Source organism: Pongo abelii, chromosome 4, assembly GCF_028885655.2.
Source record: "Pongo abelii isolate AG06213 chromosome 4, NHGRI_mPonAbe1-v2.0_pri, whole genome shotgun sequence".
NCBI classification, from domain to species: Eukaryota; Metazoa; Chordata; class Mammalia; order Primates; family Hominidae; genus Pongo; species Pongo abelii.
In genome coordinates, this window is record NC_071989.2 from 23,571,476 (window position 1) to 23,598,854 (window position 27,379).

The window sequence follows — 27,379 nt, forward strand, 5'->3', positions numbered from 1 at the left end:
TTTCACATGCTGAATGCTTAATTCCCAAGACTGTCTTCCTTTCACATAACAATTGCATGTCTGGGTCTCCAGAATTTCTGACTGACTGGCTTTCAAGTTGGGGTTCTCATGACCCCTTTGTGATTTTGATTTATTTGATAGAGTGGCTCACAGAACTGAGAGAAACACTTATTTACATTTACTGGTTTATTTATTTATTTTAAAATAAATATGGTCTTCCTCTGTCACCCAGGCTAGAGTGCAGTGGCACAATTATAACTAACTGCAGCCCCAAGCTCCTGGGCTCAAGTGATCCTCCCACCTTAGCTTCCCGACTAGCTGGGACTACAGACACACACTGCTCTGTCCAGCTAATTTATTTTTATTTTTACATTTTTAGAGTTGAGGGTCTTGCTATGCTGCCCAGGCTTGTCTCAAATTTCTGACCAGAAGTGATTCTCCCTCCTCAGCCTCTCAAAGCACTGGGATTACAGGCATGAGCCACCGTGCCTCATCAACTAGCTTATTATAAAAGATATAAAAGATATTACAAAGGATACAAGGAGGGGCACAGAGCTTCTAAGACCTCTCTGGGTAGATCACCCTCCAGGAACCTCCACGTGATTGCCTATCTGGAAGCTCTCTGAACCCTGTTCTTTCAGGTTTTATGAAGGTTTCATTACTCAGGCATGAGTAATTAAACCATTGGGAACTGGTAATCAGCTTAGCCTTCAATCCTGCTCCCCTTCTCTGAGGTTAGGGGGTGAGATTTGAATGTTCCAACCCTCTAATCATTCGTTGGACTTTCTGGTGACCAACCCCCAACCTGAAGCCAGCTGGGGGCTTCCGGCCCCCAGCCAACTTATTAGCATACAGAAATACATCATTTTGGAGATTCTAAGGATTTTAGAGGTTGTGTTCCAGAAAATGAAGTAAAAGATCACATATAGATTTCACAATGTCACAGACTCCCAGCTAAAAACTCAGAAAAATAGAGGGGAAATTATTTTTCCTCCCCTACCCCATCTAGCATGAAGCTAAGAGTGGCCTCTGGCCAACAGCCAGCTAGGCAATGAGTTCCTCAGTCCAACAACCAAAAGAAACTCAATTCCGCCAACAACCACGTGAACCTGAAAATTGATCTATTCTCAGCTGAGTCTCGAGATAAATGCAGCCAGGCTGACATCCTGATTAGTCTTGTGAAAGAGGCTGAGACTAAAGACTCGCTTAAGCTGGGCCCTGAGAAACTGTGAGATAGTAAATGTGTGTGTATGTGTTTTTAAGTTGCTAGATATTTGGTAATGTTGTTACACATCAATAGTTAGCCAATTGAGATTTTTATATAATGCCAATATTCATTGAGATATTGGATAAATGGTGGAATTTAATGCACAGTGAAGAGTAAACCTCCATGCAGAAGACAGTTAACAAAGCAAGGAGGTGAGAAGAAACAACATTCTTATAGGGATGTAAGTGTTTTGTGTTGCAGGAGCAGGTATTCCAAGAAAGTTTCAGGTGGAAAATCAGAAAGCAGTCAAAACCCAGAAGAGGTTATATATCACTTCAGGGCATTTGGGCTTTTAATCATTCTTATCATGTCACAGTGTAGATGGAGCAGAAGAAAGAGAGGTTTGGGTGTGATTTAGAGAGATAATGCTTATAAAGAGGAAAAATGTAGGACAAGCAAGATTAGTAATGTATTAGTAATGGCTAATATTTATTGGGCACTTACGTGACAGGAACTCTTCTTCATTTAACATCTACAAGCCTCACTGATGTGACAGGAACTTCTCTACCTCATTTAACAGCCACAAGCCTCCTCTGTACATTTTATTTGGGATCATTTCTAATGTGAGGAAATTGAGGTAAGGAGAAATTAAGTTAAATTATGAAAGGTGCAGAACTAATAAGCTGCACTGCCAAGATTTGAATGTAATCAGATATTCCCCAGAAACCATGTGCTGCCCCTCTGCAGAGGTGCCTGAACTGCTATAGTGACACAGTCAATCACTGAAGAAATCTCGGAGAGAATGAATTAAAGAGAATGCTGATCACAAAAGTATTCCGTCAACTTCCAGATTCCTGGCTTCCTACTCACCATCCATTCATCTCCCTCCTTTTGACGATATGAGTCATGTCCCATTTCTTATCTCTGCCTCTTTTCTCAGTTCTGTCTTCTGTCACACTCTCAGTATTCTTTCCATCCAACATCTCTCTTGCCAGAATCCCCATACTGTTTCTCTCTTCTTGCCTCTACCCATTAGGATTTAAAGTTTAATTTTTAGTTCATGCAAAATTCTTTTGATTTGGGGTAGGGTGGAGTGGGTAATAAATCTTTATCTTCTACTGGCAATTTTCTCCCCTTTCACTGGGGAGTATTCTCAGGTGATGAGCTCAAAGGGAGAATAATATGAATTAAAGGTACTGGTGTCTTGTCTTTCTCACTTGCCTGTTTATCTTTAATGTGTGCATTGCCATTCACGCGTGGCCCCACTGTCAGAAGGTAAGAACAATAGGAAGTTCATTTGAATTTAGACATAAGGGGAATGGGCCAGAGGCAGCTTGCCCAGATTTGATTTGTTGTAGGTCATCTGGGCCAAAGTAAAGCAACTTTACCTGGGATTCAGCTTAGCTCAAACTGGATGAGGTGCAAACACATCATAAATATGACAGGCCGTTGCCTTGATTGTTGTTGTTCCTAAGTTTTCCCCATGACAATAGTTTGGCAATCTGGATTCAAATACTATTTATTGCTTATAAGCAATGTGGCCATAAGAAAATTCCTTCTCCTTTATTTCATTTTCCCAACTCCATGATAAAACCTATCCCATATAATTTTCTTTAAATTTAATTTAATTATATTTTATTTTAAGGTCCAGGGTATATGTGCAGGACCTGCCGGTTTTTTACATAGATAAGCATGTGCTATGGTGGTTTGCTGCACCTATCAACCCATCACCTAAGTATTAAGCTCAGCATGCATTAGCTATTTTTCCTGATGCTGTCCCTCCTCCTATTCCCCCCGATGGGCTCCAGTGTGTTATTCTCCTTCATGTGTCTATGTGTTCTCATTGTTTATCTCCCACTTATTAATGAGAACATGCAGTATTTGGTTTTCTCTTCCTGCATTATTCTGCTGAGGATAATGGCTTCCAGCTCCATCCATGTACCTGCAAACGACATGATCTCATTCGTTTTTTATGGCTGCATCGTATTCCATGGTGCATAGGTACCACATTTTCTTTTTCCAGTCTATCATTTGTGGGCATTTGGATTGATTCCATGTCTTTGCTATTGTGAATAGTGCTGCACTGAACATACAAGTGTATGTATCTTTATAACAGAATGATTTATATTCCTTTGGGTATATACCCAGTAATGGGATTGCTGGGTCAAATGGTATTTCTGGTTCTAGGCGTTTGAGGAATCACCACACTGTCTTCTACCATGGTTGAACTAATTTACATTCCCACCAACTGTGTAAGTGTTCCTAGTGCTTCGCAGCCTCCCCGACATCTATTGTTTCTAAACTTTTTAACAATTGCCGTTCTGACTTGGGCGGCATGGTATCTCAATGTGGTTTTGATTGCATTTCTTTAATAATCAGTGATGTTGAGCTTTTGTTCATCGCTTTCTTGGTCACTTCTCTTTTGAGAAGGGTCTGTTCATGTCCTTTGCCCACTTTTTGATGGGGTTGTGTATTAGTTCTGGTGCTGCTATTAAGAAATAGCCAAGACTGGGTAATTTATAAAAGAAAGAAGTTTAATTGACTCACAGTTCTGCAGGGCTGGAGAGGCCTCAGAAAACTTACAATCATGGTGGAAGAGGAAGAAAACACATCCTTCTTCACATGGCGGCAGCAAGAAGAAGTGCCAATAAGAAGGGGGAAAAGTTCCTTGTAAAACCATCAGATCCCCTGAGAACTCCCTCATTACTATGAGAACGTCATAAGGGTAACAGCCCCCATGATTCAATTACTTCTTACCGGGTCCCTTTTATGACACGTGGGAAATATGGGAACCACAATTTAAGATGACACTTGGGTGCAGACAAAGCCAAATGGTATCAGGTTGTTTTCTTCTTGTAAATTTGTTTAACTTCATTGTAAACTCTGAATATTAGACCTTTGTCAGATGGACAGGTTGCAAAAGTTTTTTTCCCCATTCTGTAGGTTGTCTGTTTGCTCTGATGATAGTTTATTTACCTGTACAGAAGGTCTTCTGTTTAATTAGATTCTATTTGTCAATATTTACTTTTGTTGCAATTGCTTTTGATGTTTTTGTCATGAAATCTTTGCTTGTGCCTATGTCCTGAGTGATATTGCCTAGGCTTTCTTTAGAGTTTTTTTAGTTTTTGGTATTACATGTAAGCCTTTAATCCATCTTGAGTTAATTTTTGCATAAGGTATAAAGAAGGGGTCTAGTTTTAATTTTCTGCATATGGCTAGTCAGTTATCGCAGCACCATTTATTAAATAGGGAATCCTTTCCCCATTGCTTGTTTTTATCAGGTTTGTCAAAGATCAGATGGTTGTAAAGGTGTGGTCTTATTTCTGAGTTCTCTATTCTGTACCATTGGTCTATATTTCTGTTTTTGCACCAGTACCAAGCTGTTTTGGTTACTGTTGCCTTGTAATATAGTTTGAAGTCAGGTAGCATGATGCCTCTAGCTCTGTTCTTTATGGTTAAGATTGTCTTGGCTATATGGGCTCTTTTTGGTTCCATATAAATTTAAAAATCGTTTTTTTCTCATTCTGTGAAGAATGTTAATGGTAGTCTGATGGGAATAATGTTGGAACTATAAATTACTTTGGGCTGTAAGGCCATTTTCATGACATTGATTCTTCCTATGTATGAGGATGAAATGTTTTTCCATTTGGTGTGTCCTCTCTGATTTCCTTGAGCAGTAGTTTGTAGTTGTCCTTGAAGAAGTCCTTCACTTCCCTTGTTAGCTGTATTCCTAGGTATTTTTTTTCTCTTTGCAGCAATTGCAAATGGGAGTTCATTCATGATTTGGCTCTCATCTTGCCTGTTATTGGTGTATAGAAATGTTTGTGACTTTTGCACATTGATTTTGTTTCCTGAGACTTTGCTGAAGTTGCTTATCAACTTAAGAAGCTTTTGAGCTGAGACGATGGAATTTTCTGGATATATGATCATGTCAGCTGCAAACAGACAATTTGACTTCCTCTTTTCCTAATTGAATACTTTTTTTATTTCTTTCTCTTTCCTGATTGCCCTGGCCAGAACTTCCAATACTATGTTGAATAGCAGTGGTGAGAGAGGGCATCCTTGCCTTGTGTCTGTTTTCAAGGGGAATGCTTCTGGCTTTTGTGCATTCAGTATAATGTTGGCTGCAGGTTTGTCATAAATGGCTCTTATTGTTTTGATGTATGTTTCTTCAATACCTAGTTTATTGAGAGTTTTTAACATGAAGGGATGTTGGATTTTGTTGAAGGCCTTTTCTGTATCAATTGAGATAATCATGTGGGTTTTGTCTTTAGTTCTGTTTATGTGATGAATTACATTTATTGATTTCCATATGTTGAACCAGGCTTGGATTCCATGAAGAAGGCAAATTTGATCATGCTGGATAAGCTTTTTGATGTGCTGCTGGTTTTGCTTTGCCAGTGTTTTATTGATGATATTTGCATCTAGGTTCATCAGGGATATTGGCCCGAAGTTTTCTTTTGTTTTCTTTTCTTTTTTTTAAGACGGAGTCTGGCTCTGTTACCCAGGCTGAAGTGCAGTGGCACAATCTTGGCTCACTGCAAGCTCTGCCTCCTGGGTTCACACCAGTCTCCTGCCTCAGCCTCCCATGCAGCTGGGACTACAGGCGCCCGCCACCACGCCCAGCTAATTTTTTTGTATTTTTTTAGTAGAGATGGCATTTCACCATGTTAGCTACGATGGTCTCGATCTCCTGACCTTGTGATCCGCCCACCTCAGCCTCCCAAAGTGCTGGGATTACAGGTGTGAGCCACCACGCCTGGCCAGTTTTCTTTTTCTGTTGTATCTCTACCAGGTTTTGTTATCAGGATGATGCTGGCCTCATAAAATGAGTTAGGGAGGCCCTCCTTTTTAATTGTTTAGAATAGTTTCAGAAGAAATGGTACCAGCTCTTCTTTGTACCTCTGGTAAAATTCAGCTGTGAATCCATCTGGCCCTGGGCTTTTTTTTTTTATTGGTAGGCTACTAATTACTGCCTCAATTTCAGAACTCATTGTCAGTCTATTCAGGAATTCACCTTCATGGTTCAGTCTTGGGAGGGTACATATGTCCAGGAACTTGTTCATTTCTTCTAGATTTTCTAGTTTATTTGCATAGATGTGTTTATAGTATTCTCTGATGGTTGTTTGCATTTCTGTGGGGACAGTGTTAATATCTCCTTTATCGTTTCTTATTGTGTCTATTTGATTCTTCTCTCTTTTCTTCTCTATTAATCCTGCTAGCAGTCTACTTATTCTATTAATTTTTTTCAAAAAACCAGCTCCTGGATTCATTGATTTTTTCAAGGGCTTTTTTGTCTCTATCTCCTTCAGCCCCACTCTGATCTTGGTTATTTCTTGTCTCTGCTAGCTTTGGGGTTTGTTTGCTCTTGTTTCTCTCGTTCTTTTAGTTGTGATGTTAGGATGTTGATTTGAGATATTTCTAGCTTTTTGATGTGGCAATTTAGTGCTATAAATTTTCCTTTTAACACTGCTTTAGCTGCATCCCAGATATTCTGGTACATTGTCATTTTGCTCTCATTGGTTACCAAGAACTTCTTGATATCTACCTTAATTTCATTATATACCCTGAGTTATTCAGAAACAAGTTGTTCAATTTCCATGTAGTTGTGTGGTCTTAACTGAGTTTCTTAATCTTGAATTCTGATTCAATTGCACTGTGGTCTGAGAAAATGTTATTATTTCAGTTATTTTTCTTTTGCTGAGGAGCGTTTTACTTCCAATTATATGATCAGTTTTCGAGTAAGTGCCATGTGGTGCTGACAAGAATGTATATTTTGTTGTTTTGGGGTGGAGAGTTCTGTAGATATCTCTCAGGTCTACTTCATCCAGAGCTGAGTTCAAGTCCTGAATATCATTTTTCTACATTTTTTTGTCTCGATGAGCTAATATTGACATTGGTGTGTTAAAGTCTCCCACTATTATTGTGTGGGAGTCTAAATCTCTTGGTAGGTCTCTAAGTACTTATTTTATGAATTTTGGTGCTCCTGTATTGGGTGCATATATATTTAGGATAGTTAGCTCTTCTTGTTGAATTGAACTCTTTACCATATGTAATGCCCTTCTTCATCTTTGTATATCTTTGTTGGTTTAAAATCTGTTTTGTCAGAAACTAGAATTGCAACCCCTGCTTTATATTGTTTTCCATTTGCTTGGTAAATTTTCCTCCATTTCCTTATTTTGAGCCTAGGTATGTCTTTGCACCTGAGATGGGTCTCTTGAATACACACATAGATGGGTCTTTACTCTATCCAACTTGCCCTTCTGTGTCTTTTAATTGGGGCATTTAGGCCATTTACCTCTAAGCATAATATTGTTATGTGTGAATTTGATCATGTCTTCTTGATTCTGGTTGGTTAGTTTGCAGATTTGTTAATATAGTTGCTTCATAGTGACATTGATCTGTGTACTTCTGTGTGTTTTTGTAGTGGCTGGTAATGGTGTTTCCTTTTCATATTAAGTGTTTCTTTTGGGAACTCTTGCAAGGCAGGTCTGGTGGTGATGAATTCCCTCAGCATTTGCTTATCTGAAAATCATTTTATTTCTCCTTCACTTATGAAGCTTAGTTTGGCCAAATATGAAACTCTGGGTTGAAAATTCTTTTCTTTAAGAATGTTGAATTTTGGCCCCCATTCTCTTCTGGCTTGTAGGGTTTCCCCTGAGAGGTCTGCTGTTCGTCTGATGGGCTTTCCTTTGTAGGTGAACTGGCTTTTCTCTCTAGCTGCCCTTAACATTTTTTCTTTTATTTCAAATTGGAAAATCTGATGATTATGTGTCTTGGGGTGGATCTTCTCATAGAGTATTTTACTGGGGTTGTCTGGATTTCCTGAATTTGAATATTGGCCTGTCTTTCTAGGTTTGGGAAGTTCTTCTGGATGATATCCTGAGGTATGTTTTTCAATTTGGTTCCATACTCCTCATCTTTCAGGAGCCCCAATCAGTCATAAGTTTAGTCTTTTTACATAATGTCACAGTTCTCAGAGGTTTCATTTCTTTTCATTTTTTTTCTCTAATCTTGTCTGCCCATCTTATTTCTGCAAGATAGTCTTCAAGCTCTGAGATTCTCTCCTCCACTTTGTCTATTTGACTATTGATACTTGTGGTTGCATTGTAAAGTTCTCATGCTGTGTTTTTCAGCTCTATCACCTCATTTATGTTCCTCTCTAAACTAGTTGTTCTGGTTAACAGCTCCTGTAATGTTTTATCATGGTTTTTAGCTTCTTTGCATTAAATTAGAACGTACTCCTTTAGCTCAGCAAAGTTCTTTATTACCCACTTTCTGAAGCCTATTTCTGTCAATTCATCCATCTCAGCCTCAGCCCAGTTCTGTGCCCTTATTGAAGAGGTGTTGCAATCATTTGTAGGAGAAGAGACACTCTGGCTTTTTGAATTTTCAGCATTTTTACATTTATATTTTCTCATCTTAATAGGTTTATCTACCTTCAATGTTTGAAGCTGTTGACCTCTGGATGGGGTCCTTGTATGGTCTTTTTGTTGCTGTTGTTGCTTTCTGTTTGTTTGTTTTTCTTTTAACAATCAGGCCCCTCTTCTGCAGGGTTGCTGTGGTTTGCTGGGGGTCCACTCCAGACTCTATTCACCTGTGTCCCTCCTGCACTTGGAGGTATCACCAGTGGAGGCTACAGAATAGTAAAGATGGCTGCCTGCTCCTTCCTCTGGGAGCTCTTTCCCAGAGGGGCACCAATCTAATACTGGTGGGAACTCTCCTGTATGAGGTGTCTGGTGACCTCTGTTGGGAGGTCTCACCCAGTCAAGAGGCACAGGATCAGGGACCTGCTAAAAGAAGCAGTCTGACTGCCCTTTGGTGGAGCAGGTGTGCTGCACTGGGGGGAAATTTCACTCATCTAGACTGCCCTGATTCCTCAGAGCCCACCAGGGGAAAGACTAACTCTGCTGATCTGTAGAGACCCTGGCAGCCCCTCCTCCCGGAGGTTCTGTCCCAGGGAAATCAAATTTCTGTTCCTAAACTCCTGGCTGGAGCTGCAAAAATTCCCACCGAGAGGCCCTGCCTGATGAGGAAGAATGAATCTGGGTCTCACCTAAATAAGCAGCCTGGCCACGATCTGCCGCAGCATGAATCTGGGTCTCAGCTAAATAAGCAGTCTAGCCATGATCTGCCACAGCTGTTGTGCTGTGCTGTGGGGAATTCCACAAGTCCAAACTGTCCAGTCTCCCCACTACTGACAGGGGAAAACAGCTGATGTGAGCTGCAGTGATGGTGGTCTTTCCTCTCCCCAGGAACTCAGTTGTCTCAGGCAGTCTCCAGCCTGCTGCCACAACCCCAGCAGCCCGAAGAATCTACACAACTCTGCGCTTGGGACCCAAGGTCCTGGTGGCGTGGGCTCATGAGAGGATTTCCAGATCTGTGAGTTGCACAGATCCGTGGGAAAAGCATGGTTTCCCTGGCAGGGTAGCGCAATCACTAACCACCTCCTGTGGCTGCCAGTGGGAGTGCCCCTTACCCATTATAGCTCCTGGGTGGGCTGTAGCTTCACACTGCTTTTCCTCGCTCTCCATGAGTCATGACAACAGCCTAGTCAGTCCCAATGAGAGAACCTGGACACCTCAGCTGAAGATGCAGGATTCACTCACCATATTTGTTCTTCTCAGTGGGATCCGCAGACCGGAGCTGCTTCTAATTGGCCATCTTATCTCATAGAATTTAGATGACAACATTCATGGTAAGAGAGTCTGGCTCTGTACACCAAGCACTCACATATCAAAATCCACAAAAGCAGTGTCAACGTGCAATTTGATTTAAAGCCAGATGATTTTAATACAATTGAATAGGACCTATTAATATATTTTGGTTTGAGCCTGACCAGTTGATATAAGCAGGTGAAGTAAACTGGAGAACATATTTCCTAAAATGCAAAAGAAACTGGTAACTTATAATGAATACAGGAAGTCACTTGAAATAAGTGTAAAACAAATTACACTCTTTTGCAATAGCTGTTCCGAATGTTGAATATAAATTGAAATCACTATCAATACTGTCTAGTAGTATACGAAATCATTAGGGCACATCTTCACCCATGAAGTTATTTTTACTAAGATTATTTTCATGTTATCATGACACATATAGAATGGAGAGAATTAGACGTTTTAGTGAGTAGATTAATATTAAGATTATTTTAAATATTTATCTAGATCATAAATATAAGGTATATTTGTATAATGATTTTGTAATCTGTGCTGTATTGTTACTCTTGATTTGGCTATGATTTCTCCCACATTCAACACAGAAGCAAAACTAAAAAGGAAGAAACTCAGTATGCTCACAAAATATTATGTTTAGCATCCCTATTTTAATGATTGAACATAACAGAATGTATACTGTGAACGAAGACCTGGGCCTGTCCAGGATTTACAACTAACAAAGAACAAACCTCCTGGCCACTATTTCACTGTTTCCAACTGTACCTGCAAATATCAAATTGGGGGTTTATGTCTCACTTTAAACTTTGTCTCATTCCCTTAACCTTGTAATGTCATAGTTTCCTTATCAGTAAAATGAAGATGATAATTACACTACTTCACCAGGTTACTTATAAAATTCAATTACATACTATATGAAGTATCAGGCATAATGCTTAGCATAAAGCAAGAATTCAAATAACTGTAATTTTATTCAGGGCACATGTAGAAAGCACTCAGCTGGATCATCACCTCTAAGCCTGCAACATAGAAAGCAAACATGTTTCTTCTATGTTGAGCAACTTCTTTATTTCTAACTTTTATTCTAAGTTCAAAGGTTCATGCGCAGGATGATCCAGCTTTCTTTTTTTCTTTTCCTTTTTTTTTTTTTTTTTTTTTTGAGATGGAGTCTCACTTTGTTGCCCAGGCTGGAGTGCAGTAGCACAATCTTGGTTCACTGCATCCTCCGTCTCCCAGATTCCAGCCATTCTCCTGCCTCAGCCTCTCAGGTAGCTGGGATTACAGGCATGCACCACCATGCCCAGCTGATTTTTGTGTATATCTTGTTTTCAGTAGAGACAGGGTTTCACCATGTTGGCCAGGCTGGTCTCAAACTACTGACCTCAGGTGATCCACTTGCCTTGGCTTCCCAAAGTGCTGGGATTACGGGTGTGATCCACCACGCCTGGCCGAGGATGATCAACTTCTTACTGTGACTAATGAATAGAATCCAGATGCTAAAGGGAGGGAGGGAAAAAGCACAGAGAGGTTGGCTGAGAATGAGTACTGATGAAATATGACTTGGTTAGAAGTACAGGCAAAAATAATAAACTCTATCTGTTAGAGATAGTATTAATAACTTTTCACAGTTTATGTTTAATTCTAACTCTTCTTGCCTTGAAACTCTGTTGACTTATTTTTTTTTATTTCATGGAACATCTTGCAATAAAAAACAGAAAAATGTCAAGCACGCAGCTACAGCAGTGTGAACTACTTTGAAGTTTGAAAGCAACCTGTGTAGGTAAGTCTGATTTTTATTTAATCATTAAAATCTTTAAGATCTTTCTGTTTTTTCTTCTTAAATTCCACACAATATATCATGTAAGGGATTTCTAATCTTTCTGAGATATGCACTGTGAGGCAGCAAGTCTTTTCAGCCAAAAATAAATATAGAGATAAAATAAAACTCCCTAATGTTTAGAGATGACGAGCAAAGAATTAGATAAAAAACTTTAATTAGGATGGCCTGAAATGGTTTTATACTTAGTACAGACAATAAAAATAAATCATTTTTTGTGAGACTTATTCCTAGGCAAAAGTGTCAATGGAGTGATATAAATATACTAAATATTTTGTTGATTTGTTGATATTACCCTTGGAGAAAATATAGATGATTATAAACAGTTCATTAGTTTTTACATATCTTTACTAAAACTCTGTGTGTAAATTAAATATAGAAGGGACAAATAATGGATTCCCATCTTGTTAGAGTAAAGGCGTACTCTCTCAGTCAGAAGACTAAAAATTGGACTTTGTTATTTAGGCACAAACCAATAGAGTTTGTATATTTTTACAAGACAAATCTTTTTTTTTTTTTTTTTTTTTTTAAGATGAAGTTTCACTTCTGTTGCCCAGGCTGGAGTGCAATGGCGCAATCTCAGCTCACTGCAACCTCCGCCTCCCAAGTTCAAGCAATTCTCCTGCCTCAGCCTCCCAAGTAACTGGGATTACAGGCGCCCACCATCATGCTCAGCTAATTTTTGTATTTTTAGTAGAGACGGGGTTTCACCATGTTGGTCAGACTGGTCTTGAACTTCTGGCCACAGGTGATCCACCCGCCTAAGCCTCCCAAAGTACTGGGATTACAGGTGTGAGTCACCGCACCCAGCTGACAAATCTTATCAGTAACTGAATGTACTCTACCAATTTTAGATCAAATAACTGTCAAAACAGATAACTATTTCCCAGTTTTTCACATGTAATGATTCACAGTTCAACTTTAATTCTATTGTTGGTGAGAATGGTTATTCTTTTCTATTCTTTGTCTTTGAACTTCTAAGTTCATATGCATTTGTAATTTCAAGTTTAAAAGTACAGAGTTATAAAAGAAAATAAAACTCACATCTTTTCCCACGTACATACATGTTCTGATAATCTCTGAATTATACCTAGTGAAGAGTGTGTTGTCTATTTTTTTTCACTATCTTTTTTTTTTTTTGAGACTTCTGTCATCCAGGTGGAGGATAGTGGTACAATCTCTGCTCACTGCAACCTCCACCTCCTGGGTGCAAGTGATTCTCTTGCCTCAGCTTCCCAAGTAGCTGGGACTACAGGTGCATTCCACCACAATTGGCTAATTTTTGTATTTTTAGTAGAGTTGGGGTTTTGCTGTGTTGGCCAGGCTGGTCTCAAACTCCTGACCTCAAGTGATCCACCTGCCTCAGCCTCCCAAAGTGCTGGGATTAGAGGCATGAGCCACCACAACCAGGCTTCACCATCTTTCTGATGCTGAGATCTACACATTCTATAACTTCTAAAAGCACTTCTGCTTCCAGGTTTTTATTTCCCTTGCCACTCAGAATTTAAATCAATTAATAAGATTCAATAAATCTTGAAATTGCAATACAAATTTAATGGTACATATTGACCTTCCATTTCGTTTTTTCAGGACAAGCTCAAGAGGGCTATCTAACGGCAGGAGCAATGAGAACCATCAAATCTCCAAGAAGTCTGCATCCAAACAGCACCTTATGAATAAATACCCCCAGAAGAACAAGTACTGCTATTCCCCACTGAAGACTTCCTTCTAGGCAACAATGCTTGTAGTGACAACAAGCAAGAGAAACAAGATTTTCAAACACTCAGTTCAATTTTTTCAATTAGATCTATGCCTGCAAACTAATCAGCAAACCTGCAATAACCAGGAAAGTCCCTTTCTGGTCTGTTCAGAATCATTCCCTTTTAATCACAGCCCAAGCCCTCCCAATCTCTCTCCTGTGTGTGCCGTATGTATTTCTTTCAAACTCCTCCTGGAAACTTGGCCTTGACTTAGAGCTAGTTAGACCACAGGTCACCCTACCATCACTCCAGGAATGCTGCACGGAAGAGACCAGTGTGCAGAGGGGATCTCACTAGCCTATGCTCTGCTTTGCTGAAACCCAGCTCGGTTCTGGGCTCACCTCGGTTGTGAGATAGCAAGAATGTATATCATTTCAGCCACTTCTTGTTTTTGCTTCTCACAATAGCTTGCTGACTGGCACAGATTTTTTTGGAAACAGTCAACTTGATAACAATGATATCGTTATCAGTCAAAAATGATAACAATAGTATTAATCAAATAATTATAATTATTATTTTATATCACCGAACACATTGATCTATTCATAATATTGAATTTGTTGTGTAATTTTATTCACTATATTTATTTTTGTATTTACAATATTTTCACACAATTTTCATGTTTATTTAATATACATTGAAGATAAAATTGTCTATATTTTATTAGCATACTCTCTTATGTGTATATTTTAAATTACATCCATAGGTTATGATCATTTCTGTTTAACAAACATGTAAAATCTAATAATTTATTATGTATTTCCCTCTAAAATTATTTCGAACTACATATTATGTACCTGATATTGGACCTATATATCCTCCCAAATTCAAGAAGTAGATTTCTTACTTAAATAAAATTGCCCATAACTAAATAAAAAAGGTAGTGTTTCTTCTCATTGGTTTTAATTACAACTTTCCTCTTCCCTATAAAATCATTTTATGATTTGAGAATGACATTAACTTTATTATGCTCTATTATTATAAAGGTGATTCCTGTTGATGGTAAATTTAATTTCAATCACAGGAATAGTACTTATAGTGTCATATCTGTCATCTTGATTTATAATTTATGTTTCAAATGCTTTCTTACTTTTTTTACTTTCCATTTGTGATGTTATCCAAGTTATTTTTTTAAGGTCACTATACACTCTGCAGACACCCACTGATTTGAAAAATGTAAAGTTATTTTACTTTTATATTTTTACAGTACTTGTTTTTACAACTTTAGGTAATCTTACTCCTTAATTTAATAACGTTAGAAATTTAAAAATAAAGCACTACTAATGTCTCCTTATAAAATAAAATAACTTGATACTTATCCTTCCAATTCTTGCTTCTAAAGCACACATTGGTTTGTATGACCTCAAATTTTTGTCACCAGCTCAAAAGGTAAAATGATAACAATAGTATTAATCAAATAATTATAATTATTATTTTATATCACCAAATACATTGATCTATTCATAATACTGCACTTGTTATGTAATTTTATTTACTATATTTATTTTTGTACTTACAGTATTTTCACACAATTTTGAAAACCATATTAATACAACTTTACCATTTGTAGATTCTTGTTTTGCTCAGTGACTCAGTTGCTCAATAGCACTCAGGGTCAAGTAGATTTTGTTTTAGAGGTCAGTATTCTTCCAGCATTTTTGATATTTTAGAGGATATTCTACATGGTCATCCCATAACAATTTGTCTGGCTACGGGATTATTTGTCACACTCACTTTCAAAAATAGTACTGTAAATGTTCAGTCATTCACTCATTTATTTATTCAAGAAATATTTGTGAAGTTAAATAACATATCAGGCAGTATGCCAGGAGCTGGAAATATCACAGTCTGGGGTGAGAAAGAAGGAATTAAATAAAACTATCTCTCGAAATGAAATAACTATGAATTATATTGAGTGTTATATACAAAAAAAAGAGAGGCTAGTAATTGAAAAAACGTAAGGTGATCAAGGAGTCAGACTTCAAGCTACAGCTTAAAAATTGAAAGGAGCTAGCCATGGGATGAATTTTGAGAGTGGAGTTTCAAGAAGAAGAAAGAGCAAATCCAGTCTCAGGACCTCCCTACACCATATGAGAAAATGAACTGCTATAATGATAGACAGTTCAGTTATGGCCGAGTGTCAGAACAATAAGCATGGTGGCTAATCTAAATTTTGTTTCTTGTGCCTAGAGAAGCTAGTGAAGGGTTATAAGCAAAGAGATACAACCTAATTTATATTTTTGGGAGGCTGTGTGTGTGTGTGTGTGTATGTGTGTGTGTGTGTGTATGTGTGTGTGTGTTTGTGCACCTGTGTGTTTGTTTGGTATAGTTGACACAGACTGTCCCATGGAGAATTGATTAGAGAAGGTAAATACTTAAGTAGCAAGGTCAGATGGAAGGCCTTTACCCTGACAACTGCATCAAAGGGAGATGGAGAGAGACTAATGGCTTTGAAGAAGAATCTATAGGACTTGCTCAGAAACAAGTTGCATAGAATGAGCCAGAGAGAGGAATCCAAGTTAAAATCATGTTTTCTTATTTGAGCAATTAGAAAAATAGTGGACCCAATTACTAAGGTAAGAAAAATTGCAGAAATAGGAGATTTAAAGGCTAAATCAATCTGCCTTTGAAAGACTTAATTGGTTCATAACCATGAGTATGTCTTCAATTCACCTTCAGGGACCAGAGTTCTAACTAAGAGTGAGCTATTCATCAACTGGGAAAGCCAGACCAAAAGATACTGGTTTTATATATCCTCAGGCCCTCTCTTTTATCCCTACTGTTTTGTAACTAGGAGGAAAATTTTTCTAATTCACTATTGCCACCCCATTTGGAGAAATATTTGAAATACACAGGTTCCATTCCAAGATGGCCGAATAGGAACAGCTCCAGTCTGCAGCTCCCAGTGTGATCAACGCAGAAGATGGGTGATTTCTGCATTTCCAACTAAGGTACGTGGTTCATCTCAGTGAAACTGGTCGGACAGTGGGTGCAGCCCACGGAGGGCGAGCCATAGCAGGGCGGGGGGTTGCCTCACCTGGGAAGCACAAGGGGTCCGGGGATTTCCCTTTCCTAACCAAAGGAAGCCGTGACAGACTGTACCTGGAAAAATGGGATGCTCCTGCCCAAATACTGCAACTGGCAGACCAGGAGATTCTCTCCTGTGCCTGGCTTGTCAGGTCCCATACCCATGGAGCCTTGCTTGCTGCTAGCGCAGCAGTCTGAGCCTGGCAGCGGGGAGGGGAATCCACCCTTGCTGAGGCTTGAGTAGGTAAACAAAGCAGCCGGGAAGCTCAAACTGGGCAAAGCCCACCGCAGCTCAACAAGGCTTACTGCCTCTATAGACTCCACCTCTGTGGGCAGGGCATAGCTGAACAAAAGGCAGTAGAAACTTCTGCAGACTTAAACAGCCCTGTCTGACAGCTCTGAAGAGAGCAATAGTTCTCCCAGCATGGCGTTTGAGCTCTGAGAATGGACAGTCTGCCTCCTCAAGTGGGTCCCTGACCCCCATGCAGCCTAACGGGGAGATACCTCCCAGTCAGGGCCGACAGACACCTCATACAGGCAGGTCCTCATCTGGGATGAAGCTTCCAAAAGAAGGATCAGGCAGTAATATTTGCTGTTCTGCAATATTTGCTGTTCTGCAGCCTCCGCTGATGATACCCAGGAAAACAGCGTCTGGAGTGGACCTGCAGCAAACTTCTACAGACCTGCAGCTGAGGGACCTGTTAGAAGTAAAACTAACAAACAGAAAGAAGTAGCATCAACATCAACAAAAGGGACATCCATACAAAAACCCCATCTGTGGGTCACCAACATCAAAGACCAAAGGTAGATAAAACCACAAAGATGGGGAGAAACCAGAGAAGAAAAGCTGAAAATTCTAAAAACCAGAGTGCCTGTTCTCCTCCAAAGGATTGCAGCTCCTCGCCAGCAACGGAATAAAGCTGGACAGAGAATGACTTTGACGAGTTGACAGAAGTAGGCTTCAGAAGGTCGGTAATAACAAACATCTCTGAGCTAAAGGAGCATGTTCTAACCCATCACAAGGAAGCTAAAAACCTTGAAAAAATGTTAAACAAATGGCTAACAAGAATAACAGGGTAGTGAAGACCTTAAATGACCTGATGGAGCTGAAAACCATGGCACGAGAACTTCTTGACACATGCACAAGCTTCAATAGCCAATTCGATCAATTGGAAGAAAGGATATCAGTGATTGAAGATCAAATTAATGAAATAAAGCGAAAAGACAAGTTTATAGAAAAAGGAGTAAAAAGAAATGAACAAAGCCTCCAAGAAATATGGGACTATGTGAAAAGACCAAATCTACATTTGATTGGTGTACCTGAAAGTGATGGGGAGAATGGAACCAAGTTGGAAAACAATCTGCAGGATATTATTCAGGAGAACTTCCCCAACCTAGCAAGGCAGGCCAATATTCAAATTCAGGAAATGCAGATAACACCACTAAGATACTCCTCAAGAAAAGCAACCCCAAGACACATAATTGTCAGAATCACCAAGGTTGAAATGAAGAAAAAAATGTTAAGGACAGCCCAAGAGAAAGTTCGGGTTTCCCACAAAGGGAAGCCCATCAGACTAACGTGGGATCTCTCAGCAGAAACTCCACAAGCCAGAAGAGAGTGGGGGCCAATATTCAACATTCTTAAAGAAAAGAATTTTCTTTCTTTTTTTTTTTTTTTTTTTTTGAGACGGAGTTTCGCTCTGTCGCCCAGGCTGGAGTGCAGTGGCTCGATCTCGGCTCACTGCAAGCTCCGCCTCCCAGGTTCACGCCATTCTCCTGCCTCAGCCTCCCGCGTAGCTGGGACTACAGGTGCCTGCCACCACACCCGGCTAATTTTTGTATTTTTAGTAGAGACGGGGTTTCACCGTGTTAGCCAGGATGGTCTCGATCTCCTGACCTTGTGATCCGCCCATCTCGGCCTCCCAAAGTGCTGGGATTAAAGGCGTGAGCCACCGCGCCCGGCCAAAGAAAAGAATTTTCAACCCAGAATTTCATATCCAGCCAAACTAAGCTCATAAGCGAAGGAGAAATAAAATCCTTTACAGAAAAGCAAATGTTGAGAGATTCTGTCACCACCAGGCCTGCCTTACAAGAGCTCCTGAAGGAAGCACTAAACATGGGAAGGAACAACCAGTACCAGCCACCACAAAAACATGCCAAATTAAAAAGACCATCGATGCTAGGAAGAAACTGCATCAACTAATGAGCAAAATAACCAGCTAAAATCATAATGACAGAATCAAATTCACACATAACAATATTAACCTTAAATTTAAATGGGCTAAATGCCCCAATTAAAAGACACAGACTGGAAAATTGGATAAAGAGTCAGGACCCATCCATTTACTGTATTCAGGAGACCCATCTCACATGCAGAGACACACATTGGCTCAAAATAAAGGGGTGGAGGAAGATCTACCAAGCAAATGGAAAGCAAAAAAAAGCAGGCGTTGCAATCCTAGGCTCTGCTAGAATAGGCTTTAAACCAACAAAGATCAAAAGAGACAAAGAAGGCCAATACATAACGGTAAAGGGATCAATTCAACAAGAAGAGCTAACTATCCTAAATACATATGCACCCAATAAGGAGCACCCAGATTCATAAAGCAAGTCTTTAGAAACCTACAAAGAGACTTAGATTCCCACACAATAATAATGGGAGATTTTAACACCCCACTGTCAATATTAGACAGATCAACACGACAGAAGGTTAACAAAGATATTCAGAACTTGAAATCAGCTCTGCACCATGCATACCTAATAGATAGCTACAGAACTCTCCACCCCAAATTAACATAATATACATTCTTCTCAGCATCAAATTGCTCTTATTCTAAAATTGACCGCATAATTGGAAGTAAAGCACTCCTCAGCAAATGTAAAAGAACAGAAATCACAACAAACTGTCCCTCAGACAACAGAGAAATCAAATTAGACCTCAAGATTAAGAAACGTACTCAAAAACCACACATTTAAAGCAGTGTGTAGAGGGAAATTTATAGCACTAAATGCCCACAAGAGAAAGCAGGAAAGATCTAAAATTGACACCTTAACATCACAATTAAAAGAACTAGAGAAGCAAGAGCAAACACATTCAAAAGCTAACAGAAGACAAGGAATAACTAAGATCAGAGTAGAACTGAAGGAGATAGAGACACACACGCACAAAAAATCCCTCAAAAAATCAATGAATCCAGGAGCTGGTATTTTGAGAAGATCAACAAAATTGATAGACTGCTAACAAGACTAAAAAAAAGAAAAGAGAGAAGAATCAAGTAGATGCAATAAAAAATGATAAAGAGGGATATCACCACAGAACCCACAGAAATACAAACTACCATCAGAGAATACTATAAACACCTCTACGCAAATAAACTAGAAAATCTAGATGAAATGGATAAATTCCTCGACACATACACTTTCCCAAGACTAAACCAGGAAGAAGTTGAATCTCTGAATAGACCAATAATAGGCTCTGAAATCGAAGCAATAATTAATAGCCTACCAAGCAAAAAAAGTCCAAGACCAGAAAGATTCACAGCCAAATTCTACCAGAGGTACAAAGAGGAGCTGTTACCACTCCGTCTGAAACTATTTCAATCAATAGAAAAAGAGGGAATCCTCCCTAACTCATTTTATGAGGACAGCATCATCCTGATACCAAAGCCTGGCAGAGACACACACAAAAAAGAGAATTTTAGATCAATATCCCTGATAAACATTGCTGCAAAAATCCTCGATAAAATACTGGCAAACAGAATCCAGCAGCACATCAAAAAGCTTATCCACCGCGATTAAGTTGGCTTCATCCCTGGGAGGCAAGGCTGGTTCAACATACACAAATCAATAAACATAATTCATCCCATAAACAGAACCAACGACAAAAAACACATTATTATCTCAATAGATGCAGAAAAGGCCTTTGACAAAATTCAGCAGCCCTTCATGCTAAAAACTCTCAATAAACTAGATATTGATGGAACATATCTCAAAATAATATGAGCTATTTATGACAAACCCACAGCTAATATTGTACTGTATGGGCAGAAACTGGAAGCATTCCCTTTGAAAACTGTCACAAGTCAAGGAGGCCCTCTCTCATCACTCCTATTCAACATAGTGTTGGAAGTTCTGGCCAGGGCAATCAGGCAAAATAAAGAAATAAAGGGTATTCAATTAGGAAAAAAGAAAGTCAAACTATCCCTGTTTGCAGATGATATGACTGTATATTTAGAAAACCCCATCATCTCAGCCCAAAATCTTCTTAAGCTGATAAGCAACTTCAGCAAAGTCTCAGGGTACAAAATCAATGTGCAAAAATCACAAGCATTCCTATACACCAATAATAGACAAACAGAGAGCCAAATCAGGAGTGAACTCCTATTCACAATTGCTACAAAGAGAATAAAATACCTAGGAATCCAACTTACAAGGGAAGTGAAGGACCTCTTCAAGGAGAACTACAAACCACTGCTCAATGAAATAAAAGAGGACACAAACAAATGGAAGAATATTCCACGCTCATGGATAGGAAAGATCAACATCATGAAAATGGCCATGCTGCCCAAGGTAATTTACAGATTCAATGCCATCCCCATCGAGCTACCAATGACTTTCTTCACAGAATTGGAAAAAAACTACTTTAAAGTTCATATGGAACCAAAAAGAGCTCACATTGCCAAGACAATCCTAAGAAAAAAGAACAAAGCAGGAGGCATCATGCTAACAGACTTCAAACTATACTACAAGGCTACAGTAACAAAAACAGCATGGTACTGGTACCAAAACAGATATATAGACCAGTGGAACAGAGCAGAGTCCTCAGAAATAATACCACATGTCTACAACTATCTGATCTTTGACAAACCTGACAAAAACTAGAAATGGCAAAGGAGTCCCTATTTAATAAATGGTGCTGGGAAAACTGGCTAGCCATATGTAGAAAGCTGAAGCTAGATCCCCTCCTTACACCTTATACAAAAATTAATTCAAGATGGATTAAAGACTTAAATGTTAGACCTAAAACCATACAAAGCCTAGAAGAAAACCTAGGCAATACCATTCAGGACATAGGCATGGGCAAGGACTTCATGACTAAAACATCAAAAGCAATGGTAACAAAAGCCAAAATAGACAAATAGATCTAATTAAACTAAAGAGCTTCTGCACAGCAAAAGAACTACCATCAGAGTGAACAGGCAATCTACAGAATGGGAGAAAATTTCTGCAATCTACCCAGCTGACAAAAGGCTAATATCCAGAATCTACAAAGAACTTAAATAAATTTCCAAGAAAAAAAACAAACAACCCCATCAAAAAGTGGGTGAAGGATATGAACAGACACTTCTCAAAAGAAGACATTTATGCAGCCAATAGACACATGAAAAAATGCTCATCATCACTGGTCATCAGAGAAATGCAAATCAAAACCACAATGAGATATCATCCACGCCATTTAGTATGGTGATCATTAAAAAGTCAGAAAATAACAGATGCTGGAGAGGATGTGGAGAAATAGGAACGTTTTTACACTGTTGGTGGAAGTGTAAATTAGTTCAACCATTGTGGAAGACTGTGGTGATTCCTCAAGGATCTAGAAATAGAAATACCACTTGACCCAGCAATCCCATTACTGGGTATATACCCAAAGGATTATAAAGATACATGCACACGTATGTTTATTGTGGCATTATTCACTATAGCAAAGACTTGGAACCAACCCAAATGTCCATCAATGATAGACTGGATTAAGAAAACGTGGCACATATACACCATGGAATACTATATAGCCATGAAACAGGATGAGTTCATATCCTTTGCAGGGACATGGATGAAGCTGGAAACCATCATTCTCAGAAAACTATCACAAGGACAGAAAACCAAACACAACATGACTCACTCATAGATGGGAGTTGAACAATGAGAACACTTGGACACAGGGCAGACAACATCACACACCAGGGCCTGTCGGGCGGTGGGGGGCTAGGGAGGGATAGCATTAGGAGAAATACCTAATGTAAATGACGAGTTGATGGGTGCAGCAAGCCAACATGGCACATGTATACCTATGTAACAAACCTGCACGTTGTGCACATGTACCCCAGAACTTAAAGTATAATAATAATAAAAAAAGAAATACACATGCATTTTTTTCATGTCCCTGATGACTATTTCTTGCAACAGTGCCCTATTTTCTTGTGACTGGGTACCATGCATTGGCTCTGTATATCTTTCTTCATTTTGACGTAAATTCTACGTAATATTGTATAAATATTTTATAGTATATGGTTCTTACTGTCATTTAGTTTCAACATGAATGAAGATACATTTTTTATTTTTGCTCACTTTAAAAATAGTTCAGGAATCTTTTGAAAAGGACAGAGAATTAGGAGCTAGTTCTTACCCTGTTGTCTTTTTCTAAAGTTCCAAATATCTGTCATTAAATTCACCTGTATATAAAACACTGCTGTTAACTTCCAGGGTATGCATAAAAATGAAGATTTAAAGTTAAATAGGCCACGTGACTACTGAATGCATTTGCCACGGCTATGCATGTCAAAATGCCTAATTTGAAAAACTGATTACTACAGTGAATTATGAGTAGCAGATCTGAAGTTAGAGGAGGCATAAGAAATCTTCCATTTTAAAAACTTACTGAATTTTAGATACAAAATGTCTTCATCAGCAGGTGCCATGCAGCTCAGAACAATCATTTAGAGTTTAATAAAATAAGCCCATGGTTACAATCGTCTTCATTAAAATATGTTTTATAAATAGGTTTAATTTGCCTGATTTCAAATACAGGCTAAGAATTAAAATGAAATCACAAAAAAAAAAAACCCTTGAGAATATTTTTAGAATTCAGATCTTTGCCTTCATAAGACAAACCTTACATGGCCAAATAAACAAATAGATATTATTTTGACATTTTGGGGGTATCAGGGCATCCTGATCCATAAATGATATATGTAATTTGCCTAAAAACTTTGTTTAGGGTAAAACCATGAAACAAACAAACAAAAATACTTTTTGTCTAAATGGAATAAGACATTTAACTTTTAAAGTTTTATCCTTTCTAGTTAAGAATTAGTATTACCAGGATAATTTGTTTTCGAGAAAGTAAACCTAGATCTAATGAGTGTCAAACTTTGTGCTATGGGATTTACATATAAAATCTCATTTAATTCTCCTCAAATCCCCTTGTTCATTTTTGTTATATAAGATATCTGTGATGTACAGTCAGATTAAGTAATTTATGCAACTTAACAGAGTCTGGTTATGATGGAGCTCATTTTGTTTCGTAATATCAGAGTGGTTTAACTGTGCCTAAAATGCAACACTAGAAGATAATGGTATAACATTCTCATGCATATATTTTATAATGCAATTGATCATAATACTGTTTTTTACATATGTAGCTACCCATGATAAAACATGATTCTCTGCATGTTAAACATATAACAATAAAACAATATTATAATTACTAAAGCAATTAGTCCATGTTTTAATAAATTGATTTTCTTATTAAAGTGGAAATGAAAAAGAATTCAGTGATAACTTCATAAACTCTACAGACATTTCTTGATGTTTAGGGTATCATTTATATGCTTAATCATATGTTACTGACAAAATACTTTTCATAAAGGTCAGCCAGTAATTTAATCCAGCGGGTGGAAAAATAAATAAATGAACATTTCTAAGTATGTGATAATTAAGTTATTCAGCACAATCACAAGATAGCATATCTTGGATACTTCAAATGGCTCTAGTGAAACAGAACCTAGCTAGAGTTTTTACCTTTTCTTGCTTATATCAATCAGAGGCCTACTGAGAAAACAGAACACAGAGAAAGTATTGAAATAGTGTATATTTAATGCAGGTGATTTGTTACTCTTGTCATATAAGATCTAAGCCACACAGAGGACAGTGAGGTAACACAAAGATCAGAAGCAACCACTCTGAAACTGGAGGACAGGAATGAAGAGGTGTTCCATGACCTTTGGGCCATCTGACCAAAGCAAGCAACAACCAGCTGTCAAGAGAGCATGGCAAAGTGCAACTGCAAAGGTCTCCTATCTTGTGATAGAGAACGAAGCAAGGAAAAACGGAGGAACACATCTAAGAGCAAACAGACCAAGCACCAGCTACTATAGTTTTGCTTGCTGGTGAAGAAATAATTTCCTTTTTTATATTATACCCATCAACACTCTAAAGTAAGTAGAAGTTGCATTTTTAAAATTTTTAAAAAAGATAATAAGTCACAGTATTTTCAACAAGTCTTTTCATAAAATGTTGCCCAAATATTTGTGTATTATTATCTTTCGTCTATGTTTTATTTGGTCTTACCCTTACCAAAGGCAATACCACATTCTGAATACAAATGCATTATAATTATATAAGTTTATTTAAAATTTCTTGAAAGGGACAATTTTATTCTCAGGTAAATAATTTAAAAAACACTTTAAAAGATGGAAAAACGATAATGTCATTAAGGATAATGCAACAAAGAAACCAGTATTTATTCTTCAGTATACTTTAAAATATATATTGTTTTCCTAAGAATTTGTAGACTGATGTAGGTACAAAGGTTGGCAACCTAAAGACTGTGGGCAAAAGTCCGCCACCACTTTTTGTAAATAAAATTTTATTTAAACAAAGTCACACCCCTGTGTTTCAGTATTGTCTGTGGCCATTTTGGCTTACTATAGCAGAGGTGAATAGTTGTGACAGAGACCATATGGCTGACTAAGCCTAAAACATTTACTAATTGACCCTTTAAAGAAAAGATTGCAGACTTAGGAAGTGAGTATGTGTTTCATTTTTGTTTTTAACTGAAACCTCCATCAAAAGAGGAACCTAATTTTACTTCTTATATTGCCTGAGGATAACAGAAAACAAAATCACAAAACCAATTATGTCTCCCTCATATACCCTCAACACAAATATATATCTAGAGTAGATTTAAACTTCATATAAAGCAAAATTATTTTGCCAGTGGAAACATTTGAACTACCCAAATTATGTTATCTTATAAATGTGCTTAATAACTCAATTATGAGGTGTTCTTTAGAAAAGTTATTTTTCAATTTTTTTACCGGGTAGATTTAACAAACTTTTTATTAAATAGGAGTTCATATTGTAGCTAAGGTTGTATATATTTGTTTTCATAGCCATTGGTAGCACAATACTTCTTGATGCTTTTAAATGAAAATCCTTCTCAAAAGTCTCCATCTATGTATAATAAATATATATTTACTTAAGTACAAGTGTCACAAGCAAAGTTAATATTCTTAATTCAGTAACTATTTTGTTTACCTTACATTTATCATTACAAAAATAATTTTAATTTTGAAATATGTCCTAGGAGCATGAGTATAATTATAATTGAATGATTAGTAGGAATACATAATAAATAGTGATTATTTCATCTTGGGCATAGGTGAAGCGAAGGAGGATCTCTCAGAAAGTTTTAGGTGAAATGCAGCCTCCTGATAGTAAATTATTAGGAAGCATCCTTTACAAACTAATAAAATAGATAAAGTACATGTTGTTAACCAACTTCTAATGATTACAATAAAGCCTCTTGCTGAGACCAACTTTTAAATTTATTCCTCAAACATGGATGGACTATCTACTCTGCAGAAATCACTGAGTATACACAATAAAATAATCAGTTTAATTACCAGTTGTTTAAGAAAGCTAAAGAAAAGAGAGAAAATACAGTGGTAAAACAGAATATATTGTGATGACAATTAAGGGGCATGCATCCAACTCATTTCCAATATAAGGTGTCTGAATTCCTCACAAATTATATATAACACCGTTGGTAACTTGCTGTAAAGTACAAATTTTATTTACCATGATAAACAACTCAATATGGTCCCAATGCCTACACTGCAAGACTAGGAGCTTGCTTAATTTTATATGTGTTTATCCTTCACCATAAAATTAAAAATGGAACTCATATTTAGTAATGCATTTGTTGTTCTGTCTTGCTGGGGGCAGAAGCCAAAATTTCTAGCCTAGATTTTACCTCTTTCTCTGTAACTGCTCTGGTAGCCTGCAAAGAAGTACAAACACGGAGTGTGGAGCAGAAATGATGTTCTCTGATGTTCAATGCCCCTTTCTAAAGTTCACCCTTTCTGAGACTGTATTTCAAGATTGTATTTCAAGCTACATTCTCCCATTCTACATTTCAAGTAGAAAAAAATTAACATCTAAACACAGTGGTCCACAACTTCTATTTTGGTTATGTCACGGCCACTATTACGGTCACCTAAATGCACCTGGATGATATCAGATGGCCTTGGTATTGACTTTAATATTTTTTGGTGGCCTTGACCAACAATGGTAAGTCAGCCTACTCCACTGGTACCAAACCAGTGCTCTCTGTTAATGGAGATGGCCTTCTCCTATTAGACATCCGCTTTTCTTATGAGCCCCTGGAGAGCCATATATGTATTGCTTCTGGCATTATTACTGGTCAGACTCTCCATTTTCCATAACTCCTACTGTTGTGGAATGAATGTTTATGTCTCCTCCAAATTCATATATAGAAATGCTAATCTCCAATGTGATGGCCTTAGAAAGTAAGGTCCTTGAGTGGTGACAAAATCATGATGATAGAGCCCCCATGAATGAGATTAGCACCCTTATTAAAGAGACCCCAGAGAACCCTCTTGCCCTCTTTCAACCCTAGGGGGAGACAATGAGAAGTTGGCAATTGCAGTCTGGAAAAGGGCCCTCCCCAGAACCTGACCAGACCAGTACCCTGATCTTGGACTTTCAGCCTCCAGAACCGTGAAAGAAAAAAAAAATGTTGCTTATAGCTACCCAGTGTATAGTACTTTGTTACAGCATTCTGAACTAACTG